At 38.1% G+C, this 11,756-nt stretch overlaps 1 long non-coding RNA gene across 4 annotated transcripts; it reads right to left on the bottom strand.

The window, feature by feature from the left end:
* Nucleotides 1-3,584: 3,584 nt before the first annotated feature.
* Nucleotides 3,585-5,924, bottom strand: LOC145550435 (uncharacterized). 4 transcript variants are annotated; one of them, XR_014086337.1, is made up of 4 exons: nucleotides 5,742-5,924; nucleotides 4,611-4,743; nucleotides 4,459-4,533; nucleotides 3,585-4,098 (listed from the first exon to the last, which is right to left on the bottom strand). It is a non-coding gene; the product is annotated as an uncharacterized LOC145550435 (long non-coding RNA). The 4 variants fall into 4 exon arrangements; XR_014086336.1 differs by lacking the exon at nucleotides 5,742-5,924 and adding an exon at nucleotides 4,813-5,069; XR_014086334.1 differs by lacking the exon at nucleotides 5,742-5,924 and having other exon boundaries at nucleotides 4,611-4,800.
* Between the last annotated feature and the right edge of the window lie 5,832 nt (nucleotides 5,925-11,756).

Genomic DNA, 11,756 nt, shown 5'->3' with positions numbered 1-11,756 from the left:
TTTTTATTTAATAGTGAATTAATAGTGAATTATACTGTATAATTATATAAATTATATAATATATTAATTATAGCAGAATTCAGCAGTAGCAGGAGGTTGTGTGCAACCTGAATTATTTGAAAAGTCAAAAGTGAAACAGAGTTTAAGAAAGAGCATAATTGAAACAACAGGAAATTAGTGCAATCCCAGGAATAGTTGAAACAATTAAATAGTGAAACCGTAATAAGTATAAAAAATTAGTGAAAACAGTAAAAGAATATTTGAAGGAGTAAAACAGAGGAAAACCAAAAGCAAAAAAGGGTCAGAGAAGAAGAAATGTTTGATATATGAATTTATAAATTGATTAAAGATAGTAGAAGATCTTAAAAGATAGTAAAACCAGTAGAACCAGAAGGCAAACAGAAAAGTAGACAAGCAGAATGCATAGACACAGAAAAACAGAGCACAAGAAAAATACATTGAAGAATAGGAGAAAGTGTACAAGGTTGTACTCCAGAGGAGTTAACAGAAACAGTAAACCTGTAACAATGATAGTAATACTTCCATAAAGTAGACACTAGTGGCTACATTTTAAAGCATAAAATATTTCTCTACAGTGAAATATGTATGAACAGCATAATTTTGTTTATAAAAGAGCTGAAAAAGTACAAAAACGGCAGTTACTAGAGTGGCACTCAAGTAACTGAAATCAGTTACAGAGTTCCACCATAGGAAATAATGGGGCAATAAATTTGCACAAAAGGGCAATTATTCAAAAAGTATAATAGTGAAGTTTACCAAAATATAGCTCCATTCTCCTGAAGAAGCTGAACGTTTTGATATATAAATTAGTACAATTAGTGAAAGATAGTGAAAGTAGTTAAACGACAAAAAACGTACGGAAGACAGAATAATAATAATAATAATAAAGGGAAACAGAAACACTATAAGTGAGAATGCATTGATGCATTCTCACTGATAATAACTAGAAAAATAGCTGTTCCTAGCGAAACAGCCGTGAGAATGCATATTTGCAGAATGTCTGCTGCAAAAATGCAAGAAAAAGTAGAGAAAAGCACAAGAAGTGAAGGAAAGCAGAAGAAATGGAAATAATTGGAAAGTGGAACAAATCAAAAAGTATAAATATAGCAGTAGTGGAAAATACTTTAAAACCAGAAAAAGTTGAAACAGTTGGAACAGTGAAACATAGAAAGACAGGAAAAACAATAAAATAGGAGAACCAGTAATTATTACAAAGCCAGAAATATTTGAAGAAGTGAGACAGCAAAACAAACAAGCATAAACGAACAGCAGAAGCAGAACAGTTTGATACATGATTTACTGAACTTGATTAAATCTTGCAGAAGACTTTAAAAATAGTTACGAATTGAAGTAAAAGTATATATTATATATACATATAATATAATATAATATATATATGTGATATATATATATCCAGGAAGCAGGTAACAGACATTTTCATTGAAAGATAAGAATGAAACCATTTATAAAGATATGTTCACCCTGTGATTTGTATTATAAAGTATCTCTTTATCATTTAATTTGAACAAGCAAAGCCAGTGATGCAGCACCTGGATTGCACAACTTCTCGCTAACTGCACTGGTTGTTATTCTATGAGAGCGATGCTCCGTCTGTCTGTACGTCGCAAATAACATGGTTAAAAACATTTAATGTATGAACTGATTTTCCATAATTCATTCTATGTATTTAATGTACTGTGTTTTTATTGTCACCAACTGTGTGTGTAACGTGTTTGTTTGCTGAGGAGCGATCTTTAACGGCAAATTATTGAAGATAGCAAACAGCATGCAGATTCTTAATTGAGGCAGGCAGTTCTCGTGCCTTATCGCTGGGGCACTCATGAGCCCAGATATTGTAGCTCAACTGCAGAGTAAGAGACAGTACCAGGGAGCTAGCCACACATTAGCTGTGCTGATACAGAGACGAGAAAGACGTGGTTTTGAGTTGTACTTTAACGGTTTCTCCCTTTGCACGAATTTAATAATATCTACATGTCTAAGTTTGTTTGACGGAATTATAACAGAATTATTCTGCGGAGGCGGCGCTGCTGGATGATAGCAGCGTAAAGCTCTCCATGCTGGAGAGCTTAATGCCCTCCAGCATTGTACGCATGCACATAATTTTCTTATGTAAACAATAACATGCAGCGGTCTAGATTTGTAAATCCGATTATAATTAAGTTGGAGCCTCACCAGCTATAAATATCACAGCGCAAAATGTTTTTTGCAGATTTGCATGCAACAATTTTTTGTTGCATGCAACGATGCAACATGATGTAATTTATTAATGTACATCATTAATATATGATGTACATTTATTAATGTTTGTGATGGAAAACCTTACATGGATTTAATTTTTGTAAAATAGCCAAATGAGTTTTGTAAACCAAAAGATTTTTAATTTGTAAATGGATTGGAAAATTTGGGACTTGAGGTCAAAAAATGACCATAACCACACTCACTTTAAATGCAAAATAAATAAATTGAATATAAACCTGGAAAACTGCACTAAGTGTAATAATGCTGCGCGTATCAAAAGGCAAACTAAGAATGTACTCAGTTCTATTTATTTTCTTTACATACTGTCAATACACAATGTCACACATTTTGTAAAATGTCATAGAACTTTTTTATTTCAGTCAAGTCATACAAACATTTCATTTGATTCAGACTATCAAGCAGTACAATATTCTGAATTATTCAAAGTAAACAGTTTCTAAAGAAACCCAGAAGATTGCATTGCCTTAATGATATTTACCATTTATTCTCCTCAATGGGACATAAAAGTGAAACACATTTGTGTATCATTGACTTTTTTGCAATCCCTTGTACCGAGCAACAGTGGAGAGGAAAAACTCCCTTCAACAGGAAGAAACCTCTGACAGATCCAGGCTCGATACAAGCAGCCATCTGCCACGACTGACTGGGCTTTTTAGAAGACATGATATGAGAAGTAGGTCTTCTCAAATCATGCACAATAAACAGCTTTCTGTGCAAAAAAAAGAACGGAATTATTTTTGATTATGAAAATGATCAAAAATGATTCATGCTTTATACTTCAGTAAAGAAAAAACTCACTAAAGCATAACACAGTAGTAGCAATACATTGTGAAACTGGAGGTGTACAAGTTACACAGATACAGAAAAAACCTATGAGGACATGGTCAATTATATTTAGAAATGTATTGTATTTTCATTCTTAAGCTTAAAGAATGGAATGTCAAGATTACAAAGCCTCTACTGAAAAGAATGTGACCAAATCCCACCCCCAAGAAACAAATTCAGTTTAAAATGTAGTATCTGAGTGTAGTTTATCCTATTGCTAAACTATACTAGTTCAACACCCTCATTCTAATTTTGCTAATGATTAAAATTAATTGACAATGCTTTTCTCTTTTCTTTTCCCTGATGTCTATATTAGCTGCTCAAATAGCATAAGTGTGGCAATCCTTTGCCATAACATTTTAACAGCTGATACCCCTCCCCCACATAAATACAGGATTCACAGTTGTGTAATATGTGACTTTAAAAATTACAATAGCATAATTTACTTTTTTTTTTTCGTAAAGATTTAGTTTTTTTCTTTCCTTTTTATTGTCACCATGTTCATTAATATCAACAGGTGACAAAGCATTACTCATTGCATAAAGTCACAAGTTTACACACTAGGAGTCCCGTCTTATTCCCACTTTTAGTATGATGAAAATAATCCTGCTAAACTAAAACACTTGAGATTTGATATCTTACATATTTAAACTTTCACTAGTTGACACTTTAACCCAACATGTGGAAACCTGATTTAAAAAAAAATTTGTACGTAAACATGATGTAAATCTGCAAATCTACAGATTTTAGCAGAATGAAATGAGCTTAATTACAAATTTGTCAAAACTGTGTATAGTTCACATTTACATGGTTGTTGTGAAGATGATTCTGGTGATGCAAGTTAAAATAATAATAAAAATCAGTCACTGTGAAGATATAAATGTTCACACTCGATGGGGCTTTCTGATTGCCGCTGCAGCTTCCTTTAACCTGCTCAGTGTTTGCAACATCATTGGACAGATGGGTGCAGATCTTCAGGAAAAAGTGAGACACTTTAACCTCTGAGCAAACAGTTCAAGTTTCTTACTTCTTCCTACTTCTTTTCAAACATGTTAAGATAACTGTGGTCCAAAAATATCTGTCTTTTGGATTTCTTGTTCCTGTGCATGATTTTATACTGTAATATTCAAAATAAATCAATAAATGGAAGCCTCAGTCCTCACAGGTGTCCTGAATGCTGACTGTTGTATCATGTCATCTGTCACAACGCGTTTTGCTGTCGTAACGCTAACATTACGTCCACTAAAGATGAAAAAATAATACGACAGTCAGCTGGACAAAGATTGTAGTTATTTCTCAGTTAGTTGAACAGAAGCAATATTGAGTTCTCACCAGAGTCGGCTGCACCTCATCTCTGCTGGTGAAAGGGATGCCTTGGGGATACCAGACATGCATGGGAAAGTCCTCCTGAGAAACCAAGAGAAAACATGTGTTGTAATGACCTATAAACGGTAAACGTCCTATGACACATGATAGGTAGTTACCTTCAACCTTGCTGCAGGAGACACAATGTCTTGTAAGTGAAGTTTCATGAACAGATGTTAACTTCATGTTTAGCTGTGAGAGTCTCAGCTTGATTGGAGTGGATGGCCGAGCTACAACTTAAGACACTTTAATCTGTAATGCAAAGAGATTTATCATGAGTAACAATAGCATTCTCAGAGAAAAGTGAACATTTACACTTACAAATCAAATAGCTCCACTTCAGCCGCAGCAGTAGGATATCCCTTGACTGATGCAGCAAGAGGACATGTCTCTGAGTGCTCAAGCTGGAGAACATGTTTCTGTGTAAGGAAGTTCTTTTTTCCCTCAGTGGTCACCAGTGCTCAGTTGTGAGCTGAAAGGATGCATTTCACCCTGTGCCTTCAATAACGACTGTCATGTTAGGATGCAGTAGGATCTTCTGTTTTGGTCGAGTGTGAACTGGAGGAGATGTTGAAGCTTGCAGTTGTTTTTCAGGTGGTGTTAACTGATGTTGAGACTAAAATGTTCCTAGTCAAAGCCCCCACCCACCTACCCACCCACTATGCCTGAACCCTTCCTAAACTCCCATTTTTCATCCCAAGGGGGCATCAGCTGGCATATGTTATTGGTTCATGAGGAAGCCTGTGTTACCACAGACCTCCTGGTGAATTTGTTTTGTGATCTACTGTAGCAGCTTGTTTAGAACTGCTGAAGAGTTTGGTTGTGCACTTATCAATATAATGCACAAGCCACAACTTCTTTAAGATTGTATGAATTGGAATTTACATTAATCAATCCTATATTACATACTATATATATAATATATTTATATTTATTAAATTTTGATCTTTAATTTAAAGTCTCAAATCTAAATGAGCAGACTTATTAGGTTTAATCAAATGGTTGATTTTGTGACAAAAGCCTCATATATATAACTTTAATAGTTTCTACCACAAAGTTTATCACTGGAAAATTGCAATATTCTTAAAACATAAACTGTTTGGATTCCTAATATTTAAAAAAATGGATAACTCTTATTGGCTGAATAATGTAATGATTTGAAGAAATATAATTAGGAACGCTGTTGTGTAAGACATTTAAGAGGAAATAAGTCATTTTAAAAAAGTTTACCTTTGGCATGCTTTACTCACAGACCTCTGATGATTCGGTTGTGGACAGGACACAGAACACAGGATCATGGTAACTGTAGTATGTTCTCATCACACCTGAATGTAAAGATTTCTGTGGCTGAGAAATGAAAATTAGATCAAGCAATGTGTTTTTCTCTGTGGTAGCAGAAGTGATCAACTGAACATATCCCGAGACTGAAACAGCTCCAGAATTTGCCCTGGTGAACTGCGTACCTGATTCTCGTTGAATCTCCACATACAATGACAGGGTGACAGTCCAACATCTCCAGTGCATCCAGAAGGCTTACCAGATTTCAGGAACGGTCTCAGGCTGTAGTCGGAGGTCGGTACACAGCTGCAATCACTGCCCTGAATGGAGACTCAACCTTCAAAGCCACAAATTCAAGATCAGTCACATTTTGCAAATATTTCTTTCATTAACCTTAATATGGTTTCTCACATAAACCGCCACACCACCTCCACTTTTGGAAGCCATTTGGGGAAAATTTGAATATGACACATGTCTGTTCGTTTGAACATATTGTAGCCATCCAGATGCAGATTGTCGTAAACAAAAGATCCTTTTAGGTGAGTTTCAGTCAGACACAGCACATCTGCCAGACACAGTTCGTGATGTTTTCTTATGTCACAGATGTGAGATGGGAGTCCCTCGGTGTTATGCGAAACAATTACCAGTGTTTCTGGCCTGTTTAAAGTTTCTTCACCTGAAGAAGAGGCATCATGTCATCTACGCTGGCTTGTCTCATGGTCTGAAGAGCTGCAGTGACTTGAGGATTGGCAAATTTTTTTTTTCGTCGAAATCCAGTAGATAGAGTCCACCGAGAGACGGTACCCTGCTGAGAGCTTCGTATGCCATACCTGGTTCAAAGATTTCTTCAAAGACACCACAGCTGCATTTGTTGTTAGGCCTTGGGTTTTGTGAATAGTACAAGCAAAAGCCAGATTCACAGAAACCTGTCTACGTACCACTCAATCTAGCTTCAGATTCTACTCCGCTCTCTCAATGTTAACAAGATTGGCAGTCTCTTAAGGTCCACCTTGGTTTACATTCCCACTTGTTTGATTATCCATTGTCAGGCCAGCTTACTGATGCTGTGTTCATCAGTGTCAGAAGTTACAACAGCTGTTAGGACACCAAATGCACCATTAACTAGTCCATTTTGAACATCGATATTTCTGGTAAGCATGACATGAGCTCCAACGGCAACTTTCAAAGTGTCTGCTAAATCATTTCTACCTCCCTTGCATGGTCTTTCTTTGCGTGCCATTCTGCTTGTTCGTGGATCCTTTTGGAAGTCATCTGCGTCGATGGTGATGATGTTGGAATGTAACATGTTCAGAGTTTCCAAATGGTGTTCATCCACCAACTTATTGGTTGCAAAAATGTGCAAAACGTCAGCAGGGCAAAGACTTGGTTCTGTGATGGCTTGTGATAACAAATCTCTGTCAGCCTGAGACAATTCATCAGTTTTTCCTTTCACCCGAATTCTGTTCAGCATCTCTGCAAACGCAATATCATCTTTTTGCCTCATAATCTCAGTTAGAGAGGTCATTTGAAATGTTCCTGCACAAGTCAATATCCGCTGGGTCGTGTACACAAAGAGGTGTAGATTGGCGAATTGGTTTCAGCTGAGCGTAATCGCCGAGCACCAATACAGATACATCTCCAAATGGTTTATGACTTCCTTTGATTTGTTTGAGCCGTGCATCCACATAAGCAAAGAGGGGCTTAGAAACCATTGAGATCTCATCAATGATCAAGATTTGAACGTTGAATAGTTCTGACCTGATTTCATCCAACTGATTGCCAAGACCTTGAATTGGAGGTTTTAACGACCTTGGAAGTTTAAACAAAGAGTGCAGTGTTGTTCCACGATGTTGAAAGCTGCCGTTCCAGTGAAAGAAGTGAGCAGAACAGTTGGAGCAGAAATATCAGCATCCTCTGAGAAGCGTGGCAGCCTGCTGAGTATTTTGCGTGCCTCTGAGTAAATGCATCGAATCAGATGCGACTTTCCAGTACCTGCCCCACCATTACATACAGAAAAATGGCTCTGGTTTCAGACCGCACACAAGTTTAAGGCAGAAGTCTCTGATGGCATAGAAAATACAGGCCTGCTTCTGGTTCAGGTTCTGATACATTTGTCTCAGCAAATTCGGATCCATAGCGGGAGGTTCTCTGATGGCTCGCATTTCATTGACGGCAGAAGACTGAGGACAAAGTCTGGTACATTTTCCTGTTCGTTTTCAGGCTCTGCCGGCTGAAGGTCGTCGTCACACTGCAACCTCACAACTTCAGAATCAGGAGCAAGATTACACCACTCATCAATCACATGGTCTCTGCTTTCCTCAAACTCTTCAAGGGTACTCTCAATCTCCTCACTGTTTTCTCATATTTGTCTCTGTTTCTCTTGACAACACTTTTGACGGTTTCAAGGAGGTCTGAACCTGGTAGGCGGACACAGACAGAGGAGTAAAAGGACTCGTAGGTAGGAAGACTGACGCTTCGAATTTCAAACTCTGACCGATGAGGAAGGTACAGTCTCAGTAATCTGGCATAAAACTGCTCCGGTTCCTTCTCTTTAGAACAATGATAGTAGCGGATGACGGAGGGCTTGTCATTTTTTCGCCTTGTTACAAATCCCAGCTGATTTAAAAGTGGTAAAACACCATTAGTGCTTGCCTTCTCTGAACTTACAAACCTGCAGGTAGCAGCGAATCAGCCAAACACCTTTTCTCATATTCGGGTATTTCAGGCCCTGCCTTGTACTTATCCGTCAAACTGGTCATCCATATATTGCAGGAATCCGATGGGATATCCTCCAAGAAGACATTGGTCGACTCATCTTTACAGGATTATCGTCTGTGGGTATGAACACAACACTGCGGGAACAGTTTTTCATCTTTAATCCACAGGCTCGAGCAACACACTCCTGAGCACTAATTTCTCGCTTTTTAGAGTACGCTTGCATGATCGCTTTCATTTCATCACACTCATTGACTCGGTCCATGTTTGAATTGTCAATCACTGTTTTCAGGTACTCTGACAGTCCACTTTCTTTCTTTGTGATGTATTTTGTTAGATACTGTATACATGAGTAGGCATTTAGTATGAAAGACACATCAATGTTACTGTCCCAAGCTTTAAGCAGATGTGGATTGTAAGCATTTATCCAGCAATCTTTGGGATCACGCTTCAAGTAGATGGCAGTCTTTTTGTTCATGGTCTGAAGACAAGATTCATACTCTTCTAGCGTCAAGTGACACGAGAAAGGATCTGCTCTAAACTCATGGAAGCGACTTCAGGTTCGTTCAGGAGTTGCATCAAAGGTCTGAGTTTGGCTTTGGCAGTTTCAGTGTCATTGTTCTCACCTGGTCTGGAGATCACTGTGTTTCTGCAGGGGGGCTTTGGAAAACCAAATCGACAACCAGAGTTCACACTCTTGAAACAAGATCTGGTGTGATTCTTACTGTGTCTCTGAACTTCAGAAACTTTCCGATACAGTTCTGGTTCTCTGTCTGGATCAGGAAGCTGTGCCGAGATGTATTTATCAACAAAATTACACACAGTTTGATCGTCTGACTCATCCAGCTGTGGAGCTCCTTCAACCCATAGCATCGCATGGATGTGTGGACTTCCTCTGTGCTGAAACTCAACTCTGTAAAAATAGTCAATCACTCTTCCCAAAGGCTGAGCATCTGACAGCAACAAATCTCTGAAAAGTGCCTCAACTCGCTTATCAAATAAACGCATGCAGGTGACAGGATTGGATCGCAGAATCTCAGACTTGGCGGTCCAGTCAAGAGCGTCGACATCAATTTCCTCACCTTGTTGCCTCTTTATGGCTTGAATGATTTCAGGCCATCTGAACTCTGCAGCTGAAAACGTGACAAAAAAACAGGGGGTGCCAATTTGACGAATTATACTGAACAAGTCTTTTGTTGCTCTGTTCCAGTATGCTGGAGTACCTCTTAGAGGTTGCATGAATCTCATGGCGTCTTTATTTCTCACCAGTTTCTCAACCTCTCGTTTGTCCTGCAACATACCTGAGGTTATTCTGCGACCATCTCTGGTTCTGGTCTTTCCTTTTCGTAGCTGAATCGTCATGCTGTTGTTAGCCAAGTGTATCTCTGTCACAAACTGTGCAAAAAACAAGTATGTTGGGTCTCTGGCAAAGCGATTATCAACATGAAATAGCCGTGACTTGAAATATCCACTTGGTGTCACTTTAATGAGTCTCCTTGTGTCCAAAGTGTTCTCTGATGTTGGAAATTGTACCGGGAAGCTCATGGATTCCAAATTTGGGGTCTTAAAAAAGCTGACGGGTGAATTTGATTGTGCCGGCGCCAAGCAGTATGTACTTTCAGAGAAACAAAGTATCTCTTCTGATATGTCAGGAGGCTGAAGGCATGATTCTATAGCAAATCCTCCATTTGGCAAATCACCTTCTTCTCCGTCATTCATCTGTGCTGGAGTTGTTCACAATCATTGTCCTGATCATTTTCAGCCTCACATAAAGCATTTTTCTCATACTCGTCAATTTCCATCAGATCTGCTTCATCATAGTCATCCTCATCCATACTTACTTCGCTATCATCATCATCATCATCATCATCATCATCGTCATCATCATCAGGAAGTGTAGGGTCACAAAGCTCAGCTTCATGTCTAATATTTATGTCCCGATACTCTGGATGAATCTGCTTCAGTTTTAGTAATGCAGAGATTAGTTTAGACCAGGTTACTGTCTGAAAAAGTTGATGACCTCTATAGGACAAACGTCGCTTCAATTTTACTCTCATCACTTGGGACTCACTCCGAAGCCGGGGCAAGGCATTGACTGTCTCTTGGAGCTCTGATGGTACACACACAAAATTGCCCCTTATTAATCTTTGTCTGCCTTTTGGAAGAGGAATGATCTTTGCGAAAGGTATGCACTTAGCAATCAGGTGTCTTTCCAGAATATTCAAATCTGACAGTTCACTGGGAATTTCTGCCAAGTCAAGTTTGTTTGCTGCTGCTAGTGGTGGCATGTATCCTTTCTTTAGATGTCTGTGGCAGGTGTGACAAATCCACTCTTGACTTCTCTCATGAGGTACTGTACACTGTCTATCCGTGCAGCTTTCATCGCAAACATGGACATACTTGCCTGTTAGACACTGTTCAACCACATCTGGTTTCTTTACATAATTTGACCTTTTACAGAGTTCTACTTGGTTGGGAAACGAGGACTTGTGACACACAGTGCACACATAAGTAGGGCCAGCCTTTATATTTAATCTGAAAACTGAAATGGCTTCATTAATCAGTCTGTTCTCTGGCGTATTAGTTTGTGCAACACATGTTCAAGATTCTCCGTTTCTCTCTGAGGAAATCTTTTCATCTGTCTGTATTTTCTTTTTACATTCAGTGCACATCTGTTCTTTTGCAGCATCCTGAATGAACTGTCTTTATTGTATTTGTCTCTCATTAGGGATTTCATCAGTTCTTTGTGTCTGAGCCTGAATTCTCTGTTTTTTGCATAAAGCTCAGTCTTATAAGACCTCTGTCTCTGTCTAAATGTTGGATTATTTCTGTATAAATTTCTCATGTAGCTTTTCTGTCGTTCCTGAAATCTAGGATTATTTCTGTATAAATTTCTGATGTAGCTTTTCTGTCGTTCCTGAAATCTAGGATTATTTCTGTATAAATTTCTGATGTAGCTTTTCTGTCGTTCCTGAAATCTAGGATTATTTCTGTATAAATTTCTGATGTAGCTTTTCTGTCGTTCCTGAAATCTAGAATTATTTCTGTATAAATTTCTGATGTAGCTTTTCTGTCGTTCCTGAAATCTAGGATTATTTCTGTATAAATTTCTGATGTAGCTTTTCTGTCGTTCCTGAAATCTAGGATTATTTCTGTATAAATTTCTGATGTAGCTTTTCTGTCGTTCCTGAAATCTAGAATTATTTCTGTATAAATTTCTGATGTAGCTTTTCTGTCGTTCCTGAAATCTAGGATTATTTCTGTATAAATTA

Source organism: Poecilia reticulata, unplaced genomic scaffold, assembly GCF_904066995.2.
Source record: "Poecilia reticulata unplaced genomic scaffold, P_reticulata-male-v2 Scaffold_46, whole genome shotgun sequence".
NCBI classification, from domain to species: domain Eukaryota; kingdom Metazoa; phylum Chordata; class Actinopteri; order Cyprinodontiformes; family Poeciliidae; genus Poecilia; species Poecilia reticulata.
This window is presented reverse-complemented; position numbering and strand designations above follow the sequence as displayed.